The sequence below is a fragment of the Ascaphus truei genome, unplaced genomic scaffold, assembly GCF_040206685.1.
Source record: "Ascaphus truei isolate aAscTru1 unplaced genomic scaffold, aAscTru1.hap1 HAP1_SCAFFOLD_395, whole genome shotgun sequence".
Taxonomy (NCBI): domain Eukaryota; kingdom Metazoa; phylum Chordata; class Amphibia; order Anura; family Ascaphidae; genus Ascaphus; species Ascaphus truei.
In genome coordinates, this window is record NW_027456725.1 from 111,641 (window position 1) to 122,298 (window position 10,658).

Consider the following 10,658-nt stretch of genomic DNA (forward strand, 5'->3'; position numbering starts at 1 on the left):
GTAAGACCACCAATGAATGAGACTGGACTCCTGAATGAGACTGCTTTCCAATGAGTAAGACCACCAATGAATGAGACTGGACTCCTGAATGAGACTGCCTTCCAATGAGTAAGACCACCAATGAATGAGACTGCCTCCTGAATGAGACTGCCTTCCAATGAGTAAGACCACCAATGAATGAGACTGGACTCCTGAATGAGACTGCCTTCCAATGAGTAAGACCACCAATGAATGAGACTGGACTCCAAGCAGTAAGCCATCATACCATTTAATATATCATTGTGCACAGCGTATCACGCCCACACAGCTATTGTGACAGCACATATAGACGGGGGATCTGTCTTCATTCATTATCGTACGGATCTGCTTTCCAGAGAGTCCCGTATACAACTTTGACAATTCTTGGCCTCCCACTGGGGGTCTTTACCACCATGACGCTGATGTCGGAGGGGATGCTCCTCTGTTCCACGGGGTTGGGGTTGCTAGGATTTTCAGGGTCATAGACAGCGACGGAGACCGTTCCCCTTTCGGTTGCCACATTGCGCACTTTCCCATGCTCCACCGTAAACCTATCCTGGCGCCCGTTGGGGTGAGTGACAGCCACCGAGACCTCCTTTAAGTAATTGTTGGCGACATGGGTGTTGTGTTGGCCAGCCATGTTTAATTTCTGAAAAACAGTCGGAGGAAATATAGGGAGGGGTTATATGGGGTAATAGGAGGTGTTATAGGGAGGGGTTATATGGGGTAATAGGAGGAGTTATAGGTGACAGAGAGAAGGGACAGAGACAGAGAGGAGGGAAAGAGAGGAGGGACAGAGACAGAGATGAGGGACAGTGACAGAGAGGAGGGACAGTGACAGAGAGGAGGGACAGTGACAGAGAGGAGGGACAGTGACAGAGAGGAGGGACAGTGACAGAGAGGAGGGACAGTGACAGAGAGGAGGGCCAGTGACAGAGAGGAGGGACAGAGACCGAGAGGAGGGACAGTGACAGAGAGGAGGGACAGTGACAGAGAGGAGGGACAGTGACAGAGGATGGACAGTGACAGAGGAGGGACAGACAGAGAGGAGGGACAGTGACAGAGGAGGGACAGAGACAGAGAGGAGGGACAGTGACAGAGGAGGGACAGACAGAGAGGAGGGACAGTGACAGAGAGGAGGGACAGAGACAGGGAGGAGGGACAGAGACAGAGGAGGGACAGTGACAGAGAGGAGGGACAGAGACAGAGAGGAGGGACAGTGACAGAGAGGGGGGACAGTGACAGAGAGGAGGGACAGTGACAGAGAGGAGGGTCAGTGACAGAGAGGAGGGACAGAGACAGAGAAGTGGGACAGTGACAGAGAGGAGGGACAGTGACAGAGAGGAGGGACAGACAGAGAGCAGGGACAGAGACAGAGAGGAGGGACAGGGACAGAGAGGAGGGACAGAGAGGAGGGACAGTGTCAGAGAGGAGGGACAGTGACAGAGAGGAGGGACAGAGACAGAGAGGAGGGACAGAGACAGAGAGGAGGGACAGTGACAGAGAGGAGGGACAGTGACAGAGAGGAGGGACAGAGAAGAGGGACAGTCACACAGAGGAGGGACAGAGACAGAGAGGAGGGACAGAGACAGAGAGGAGGGCCAGTGACAGAGAGGAGGGACTGAGACAGAGAGGAGGGATAGAGACAGAGAGGAGGGACAGTGACAGAGAGGAGGGACAGACAGAGAGGAGGGACAGTGACAGAGAGGAGGGACAGAGACAGAGAGGAGGGACAGAGACAGAGAGGAGGGACAGTGTCAGAGAGGAGGGACAGTGACAGAGAGGAGGGACAGTGACAGAGAGGAGGGACATAGACAGAGAGGAGGGACAGTGACAGAGAGGAGGGACAGTGACAGAGAGGAGGGACAGTGACAGAGAGGAGAGACAGTTGACAAAGAGGAGGGACAGTGACAGAGAGGAGGGACAGTGACAGAGAGGAGAGACAGAGAGGAGGGACAAAGACAGAGAGGAGGGACAGTGACAAGAGACAGTGAGAGAGGAGGGACAGAGACAGAAAGGAGGGACAGAGACAAGAGACAGTGAGAGAGGAGGGACAGAGACAAGAGACAGTGAGAGAGGAGGGACAGAGACAGAAAGGAGGGACAGAGACAAGAGACAGTGAGAGAGGAGGGACAGAGACAAGAGACAGTGAGAGAGGAGGGACAGAGACAGAAAGGAGGGACAGAGACAAGAGACAGTGAGAGAGGAGGGACAGTGACAGTGGGGAGGTATTTGCTGCATTATATTAATATATACTATATAGTTATTTATGTGTCTCTGTTTATCTATCAGAGTATAATCTACATATGTGCATCTCTGTATCCATCTATCTGGGTGTCTGTCTTTATTTATCTATGAATATATATATGTGTCTGTATCTGTGTGCCTATCTGTATCTGTGTGCGTATCTGTATCTGTGTGCCTATCTGTATCTGTGTGCCTATCTGTATCTGTGTGCCTATCTGTATCTGTGTGCCTATCTGTATCTGTGTGCCTATCTGTATCTGTGTGCCTATCTGTATCTGTGTGCCTATCTGTATCTGTGTGCCTATCTATATCTGTGTGCCTATCTGTATCTGTGTGCCTATCTGTACTGTATCTGTGTGCCTATCTGTATCTGTGTGCCTATCTGTATCTGTGTGCCTATCTGTATCTGTGTGCCTATCTGTATCTGTGTGCCTATCTGTATCTGTGTGCCTATCTGTATCTGTGTGCCTATCTGTATCTGTGTGCGTATCTGTATCTGTGTGCCTATCTGTATCTGTGTGCCTATCTGTATCTGTGTGCCTATCTGTATCTGTGTGCCTATCTGTATCTGTGTGTCTGTATCTGTGTGCCTATCTGTATCTGTGTATGTGTGCTTATCTGTATCTGTGTGCCTATCTGTATCTGTGTGCCTATCTATACCTGTGTGCCTATCTGTATCTGTGTGCCTGTCTGTATCTGTGTGCTTGTCTGTATCTGTGTGCCTATCTGTATCTGTGTGCCTATCTGTATCTGTGTGCTTGTCTGTATCTGTGTGCCTATCTGTATCTGTGTGCCTGTCTGTATCTGTGTGCCTGTCTGTATCTGTGTGCCTATCTGTATCTGTGTGCCTATCTGTATCTGTGTGCCTGTCTGTATCTGTGTGCCTGTCTGTATCTGTGTGCCTGTCTGTATCTGTGTGCCTGTCTGTATCTGTGTGCCTATCTATATGTGTGTGCCTATCTGTATCTGTGTGCCTATCTATATGTGTGTGCCTATCTGTATCTGTGTGCTTATCTATATCTGTGTGCCTATCTGTATCTGTGTGCCTGTCTGTATCTGTGTGTCTGTCTGTATCTGTGTGCCTGTCTGTATCTGTGTGCCTATCTGTATCTGTGTGCCTCTCTGTATCTGTGTGCCTGTCTGTATCTGTGTGCCTCTCTGTATCTGTGTGCCTGTCTGTATCTGTGTGCCTGTCTGTATATGTGTGCCTATCTGTATCTGTGTGCCTATCTGTATCTGTGTGCTTGTCTGTATCTGTGTGCCTATCTGTATCTGTGTGCCTGTCTGTATCTGTGTGCCTGTCTGTATCTGTGTGCCTATCTGTATCTGTGTGCCTGTCTGTATCTGTGTGCCTATCTATATGTGTGTGCCTATCTGTATCTGTGTGCCTATCTATATGTGCGTGCCTATCTGTATCTGTGTGCCTATCTGTATCTGTGTGCCTGTCTGTATCTGTGTGTCTGTCTGTATCTGTGTGCCTGTCTGTATCTGTGTGTCTGTCTGTATCTGTGTGCCTATCTGTATCTGTGTGCCTATCTGTATCTGTGTGTATATCTGTATCTGTGTGTTTGTCTGTATCTGTGTGTCTGTCTGTATCTGTGTGCTTGTCTGTATCTGTGTGCCTGTCTGTATCTCTGTGTCTGTCTGTATCTGTGTGTCTGTTTGAATCTGTGTGTCTGTCTGTATCTGTGTGCCTATCTGTATCTGTGTGCCTATCTGTATCTGTGTGCCTATCTGTATCTGTCTGTCTGTCTGTATCTGTGTGTCTGTCTGTATCTGTGTGCCTATCTGTATCTGTGTGCCTATCTCTATCTGTGTGCCTATCTCTATCTGTGTCTGTGTGCCTGTCTGTATATGTGTGCCTCTCTGTATCTGTGTGCCTATCTGTATCTGTGTCTATCTGTATCTGTTTGTCTGTCTGTATCTGTGTGCCTATTTGTATCTGTGTGCCTATCTGTATCTGTGTGCCTGTCTGTATCTGTGTGCCTATCTGTATCTGTGTGCCTATCTGTATCTGTGTGCCTATCTGTATCTGTGTGCCTATCTGTATCTGTGTGCCTATCTGTATCTGTGTGCCTGTCTGTATCTGTGTGCCTGTCTATCTGTGTGCCTGTCTGTATCTGTGTACCTATCTGTATCTGTGTGCCTATCTGTATCTGTGTGCCTGTCTATCTGTGTGCCTATCTGTATCTGTGTGCCTGTCTGTATCTGTGTGCCTGTCTGAATCTGTGTGCCTGTGTGTATCTGTGTGCCTATCTGTATCTGTGTGCCTATCTGTATCTGTGTATGTGTGCCTATCTGTATCTGTGTGCCTATCTGTATCTGTGTGCCTTTCTGTATCTGTGTGTCTATCTTTATCTGTGTATGTGTGCCTATCTGTATCTGTGTGTCTATCTTTATCTGTGTATGTGTGCCTATCTATCTGTGTGCCTGTCTGTATCTGTGTGCCTATCTGTCTGTGTGCCTCTCTGTATCTGTGTGTCTGTTTGTATCTGTGTGTCTGTCTGTATCTGTGTGCCTATCTGTATCTGTGTGTTTGTCTGTATCTGTGTGTCTGTCTGTATCTGTGTGCCTCTCTGTATCTGTCTGTCCGTCTGTATCTGTGTGCCTATCTGTATCTGTGTGTCCATCTGTATCTGTGTGTCCGTCTGTATCTGTGTGCCCGTCTGTATCTGTGTGCCCGTCTGTATCTGTGTGCCTGTCTGTATCTGTGTGCCTGTCTGTATCTGTGTGCCTGTCTGTATCTGTGTGTCTATCTTTATCTGTGTATGTGTGCCTATCTGTATCTGTGTGCTTGTCTGTATCTGTGTGCCTGTCTGTATCTGTGTGCCTGTCTGTATCTTTGTGCCTATCTGTATCTGTGTGCCTATCTGTATCTGTGTGCTTATCTGTATCTGTGTGCCTGTCTGTATCTGTGTGCCTATCTGTATCTGTGTGTCTATCTGTATCTGTGTGCCTGTCTGTATCTGTGTGCCTATCTGTATCTGTGTGCCTGTCTGTATCTGTGTGCCTGTCTGTATCTGTGTGCCTATCTGTATCTGTGTGCCTGTCTGTATCTGTGTGCCTGTCTGTATCTGTGTGCCCGTCTGTATCTGTGTGCCTATCTATATGTGTGTGCCTATCTGTATCTGTGTGCCTATCTATATGTGCGTGCCTATCTGTATCTGTGTGCCTATCTGTATCTGTGTGCCTGTCTGTATCTGTGTGTCTGTCTGTATCTGTGTGCCTGTCTGTATCTGTGTGTCTGTCTGTATCTGTGTGCCTGTCTGTATCTGTGTGCCTATCTGTATCTGTGTGTATATCTGTATCTGTGTGTTTGTCTGTATCTGTGTGTCTGTCTGTATCTGTGTGCCTGTCTGTATCTGTGTGCCTGTCTGTATCTCTGTGTCTGTCTGTATCTGTCTGTATCTGTGTGTCTGTTTGAATCTGTGTGTCTGTCTGTATCTGTGTGCCTATCTGTATCTGTGTGCCTGTCTGTATCTGTCTGTCTGTCTGTATCTGTGTGTCTGTCTGTATCTGTGTGCCTATCTGTATCTGTGTGCCTATCTCTATCTGTGTGCCTGTCTGTATCTGTGTGTATATCTGTATCTGTGTGTTTGTCTGTATCTGTGTGTCTGTCTGTATCTGTGTGCCTATCTGTATCTGTGTGCCTATCTCTATCTGTGTGCCTGTCTGTATCTGTGTGTCTGTCTGTATCTGTGTGTTTGTCTGTATCTGTGTGCCTATCTGTATCTGTGTGCCTGTCTGTATCTGTCTGTCTGTCTGTATCTGTGTGTCTGTCTGTATCTGTGTGCCTATCTGTATCTGTGTGCCTATCTCTATCTGTGTGCCTATCTCTATCTGTGTCTGTGTGCCTGTCTGTATCTGTGTGCCTCTCTGTATCTGTGTGCCTATCTGTATCTGTGTGCCTATCTGTATCTGTGTGCCTGTCTGTATCTGTCTGTCTGTATCTGTGTGTCTGTCTGTATCTGTGTGCCTATCTGTATCTGTGTGCCTATCTCTATCTGTGTGCCTGTCTGTATCTGTGTGCCTATCTGTATCTGTGTGCCTATCTCTATCTGTGTGCCTATCTTTATCTGTGTATGTGTGCCTGTCTGTATCTGTGTGCCTATCTGTATCTGTGTGCCTATCTCTATCTGTGTGCCTGTCTGTATCTGTGTGTCTGTCTGTATCTGTGTGTCTGTCTGTATCTGTGTGCCTATCTCTATCTGTGTGCCTATCTCTATCTGTGTGCCTGTCTGTATCTGTGTGTCTGTCTGTATCTGTGTGTTTGTCTGTATCTGTGTGCCTATCTGTATCTGTGTACCTGTCTGTATCTGTCTGTCTGTTTGTATCTGTGTGCCTATCTGTATCTGTGTGCCTATCTGTATCTGTGTGCCTATCTCTATCTGTGTCTGTGTGTCTGTCTGTATATGTGTGCCTATCTGTATCTGTGTGCTTATCTGTATCTGTGTGCTTGTCTGTATCTGTGTGCCTCTCTGTATCTGTGTGCCTATCTGTATCTGTGTCTACCTGTATCTGTGTGTCTGTCTGTATCTGTGTGCCTATTTGTATCTGTGTGCCTATCTGTATCTGTGTGCCTGTCTGTATCTGTGTGCCTATCTGTATCTGTGTGCCTATCTGTATCTGTGTGCCTATCTGTATCTGTGTGCTTGTCTGTATCTGTGTGCCTGTCTGAATCTGTGTGCCTGTGTGTATCTGTGTGCCTATCTGTATCTGTGTGCCTATCTGTATCTGTGTATGTGTGCCTATCTGTATCTGTGTGCCTATCTGTATCTGTGTGCCTATCTGTATCTGTGTGTCTATCTTTATCTGTGTATGTGTGCCTGTCTGTATCTGTGTGCCTATCTGTCTGTGTGCCTCTCTGTATCTGTGTGTCTGTTTGTATCTCTGTGTCTGTCTGTATCTGTGTGCCTATCTGTATCTGTGTGTCTGTCTGTATCTGTGTGTCTGTCTGTATCTGTGTGCCTCTCTGTATCTGTCTGTCCGTCTGTATCTGTGTGCCTATCTGTATCTGTGTGTCCATCTGTATCTGTGTGTCCGTCTGTATCTGTGTGTCTGTCTGTATCTGTGTGCCTGTCTGTATCTGTGTGCCTGTCTGTATCTGTGTGTCTGTATGTATCTGTGTGCCCGTCTGTATCTGTGTGTCCGCCTGTATCTGTGTGTCCGCCTGTATCTGTGTGCCTGTCTGTATCTGTGTGCCTATCTGTATCTGTGTGCCTATCTCTATCTGTGTGCCTGTCTGTATCTGTGTGCCTATCTGTATCTGTGTGCCTATCTCTATCTGTGTGCCTATCTCTATCTGTGTCTGTGTGCCTGTCTGTATCTGTGTGCCTATCTGTATCTGTGTGCCTATCTGTATCTGTGTGCCTATCTCTATCTGTGTGCCTATCTCTATCTGTATCTGTGTGTCTGTCTGTATCTGTGTGCCTATCTGTATCTGTGTGCCTATCTGTATCTGTGTGCCTGTCTGTATCTGTGTTTCTGTCTGTATCTGTGTGTCTGTCTGTATCTGTGTGCCTATCTGTATCTGTGTGTCTATCTCTATCTGTGTGCCTGTCTGTATCTGTGTGTCTGTCTGTATCTGTGTGTTTGTCTGTATCTGTGTGCCTATCTGTATCTGTGTGCCTGTCTGTATCTGTCTGTCTGTTTGTATCTGTGTGTCTGTCTGTATCTGTGTGCCTATCTGTATCTGTGTGCCTATCTCTATCTGTGTGCCTATCTCTATCTGTGTCTGTGTGCCTGTCTGTATATGTGTGCCTATCTGTATCTGTGTGCTTGTCTGTATCTGTGTGCCTCTCTGTATCTGTGTGCCTATCTGTATCTGTGTCTATCTGTATCTGTGTGTCTGTCTGTATCTGTGTGCCTATTTGTATCTGTGTGCCTATCTGTATCTGTGTGCCTATCTGTATCTGTGTGCCTATCTGTATCTGTGTGCCTATCTGTATCTGTGTGCCTGTCTGTATCTGTGTGCCTGTCTGAATCTGTGTGCCTGTGTGTATCTGTGTGCCTATCTGTATGCCTATCTGTATCTGTGTATGTGTGCCTATCTGTATCTGTGTGCCTATCTGTATCTGTGTGCCTATCTGTATCTGTGTGTCTATCTTTATCTGTGTATGTGTGCCTGTCTGTATCTGTGTGCCTATCTGTCTGTGTGCCTCTCTGTATCTGTGTGTCTCTTTGTATCTGTGTGTCTGTCTGTATCTGTGTGCCTATCTGTATCTGTGTGTCTGTCTGTATCTGTGTGTCTGTCTGTATCTGTGTGCCTCTCTGTATCTGTCTGTCCGTCTGTATCTGTGTGCCTATCTGTATCTGTGTGTCCATCTGTATCTGTGTGTCCGTCTGTATCTGTGTGTCTGTCTGTATCTGTGTGCCTGTCTGTATCTGTGTGCCTGTCTGTATCTGTGTGCCTATCTGTATCTGTGTGTCTGTATGTATCTGTGTGCCCGTCTGAATCTGTGTGCCCGTCTGTATCTGTGTGTCCGCCTGTATCTGTGTGTCCGCCTGTATCTGTGTGCCTGTCTGTATCTGTGTGCCTATCTGTATCTGTGTGCCTATCTGTATCTGTGTGCCTATCTGTATCTGTGTCCCTGTCTGTATCTGTGTGCCTGTCTGTATCAGTGTGCCTATCTGTATCTGTGTGCCTATCTGTATCTGTGTGCCTATCTGTATCTGTGTGCTTGTCTGTATCTGTGTGCCTGTCTGTATCTGTGTGCCTATCTGTATCTGTGTGTCTATCTGTATCTGTGTGCCTATCTGTAACTGTGTGCCTATCTGTATCTGTGTGCCTGTCTGTATCTGTGTGCCTATCTGTATCTGTGTGCCTGTCTGTATCTGTGTGCCTCTCTGTATCTGTGTGTCTGTCTGTATCTGTGGGCCTCTCTGTATCTGTCTGCCCGTCTGTATCTGTGTGCCTGTCTGTATCTGTGTGCCCGTCTGTATCTGTGTGTCTATCTGTATCTGTCTATCTGAATATCTGTTTCTTCATACAGTATCTCTATCTGTTTGTCTATCTGTATCTGTGTTGCTCTGTATCTGTGTGCCTATCTGTATCTGTTTGTCTATCTGTATGTGTGCCTCTCTGTATCTGCCTATCTGTATCTGTGTGATTGTAAGCTCCACGGGGCAGGGACTGTCTGCAAAATGTCTCTGCAAAATGCTACATAAAACTAGCAGCGCTATAGAAGAACATGCTATTATAATAATTAATTATCTCTTTCTGTGTGCCTATGTATGTCTATCTGTTTCTATGAATCTAGGAGCGTAACAGATTGACAGGTACAAACAGTAAATAAAACATACATTGAGAACTGTCCCCTCACCATATGCTCTATCCCCTCTTATTATATATACCCAGACAGTAATTTATATTACCTTTAGTTATTGGGATCAGCAGGTTCTCTGATGCAGCAGGAAAGGAGAGAGGTTTGCTGTGTCTGTAGGAACACAGGGGGTATTTAAGGGAGAGAGGGAGGTGGGACAGAGACAGAGGAGGGACAGTGACAGAGAGGAGGAACAGGTATATCTGTATATTAAAATACATACTGTATGCAATACCCGGGATACAGGGAGCGGTGATATATGGGGCAATACGAGGAATTATAGGGAGGGGTTATTTGGAGTCATAAGAGAAGGTATAGGGAGCGGTGATATGGGGTAATATGGGGAGTTATAGGGATGTACAGTATGGAGCAATAGGAGGAGTTATTCTTGGTTATAGGGGGTATTATAGAGAATTCCCGAGTGGGAGGCTATCTGGGAATCGGCAGCCAAAACCTCAATTTGCACAATAACAAGGGAACACATGTACAAGATGCTATTTCGGTGGTACCTAACTCCGGGCAGGCTGAGCCAGACCTCGAGGTGGGAAAGTGCGCTGCTACCATCTATTCAAAATACACCAGCCAAGTGAAATGAGTGAAAAAGACAGAAAAATATACTGATAATTTGGATGAGCGCCTGCAGCCGTGGAAGGAGGGGTGGCTTGGACACCCACGGGGCTACAGAAGAGAAAATACAAAGAGACAGCGCACAACGCTCATAGTGATAAATTGAAACATATATTGGGCATGAATAATAAAGGCGCGTATTCTGCGTGTAGCCAGGTTCCCCCTTGCGCACCACCCCCTCCTTCTGGTATGCGAGCGCGCGTTGTTAGTTGTTAGAGTGAGTTCCTGTTGCTGTGCTGCCTCTGTTCAGTAAGAGGCACCTGGAGGTCTGCAACATTGTTGCGGTAGTCTGAGGCAGAGCTGTGAGTCTGGCAGCACAAAGCAGACAGAGAAAAGCAGTTGGTGACTGGAGCAGCTAGGGGAAGGAGGTAGGGTGCAGGGGTCTGTGACTCTCTGCACTAGGCCAGCAAGTCCCCTAGGCCCCAGATAGCCCTGAGTCATCCC

At 47.0% G+C, this 10,658-nt stretch overlaps 1 long non-coding RNA gene across 1 annotated transcript; it reads right to left on the reverse strand.

Moving 5' to 3' along the window:
- Positions 1-250: 250 nt before the first annotated feature.
- Positions 251-10,099, reverse strand: LOC142483929 (uncharacterized). The gene is made up of 2 exons (XR_012797502.1): positions 9,640-10,099; positions 251-667 (listed from the first exon to the last, which is right to left on the reverse strand). It is a non-coding gene; the product is annotated as an uncharacterized LOC142483929 (long non-coding RNA).
- Positions 10,100-10,658: the final 559 nt, after the last annotated feature.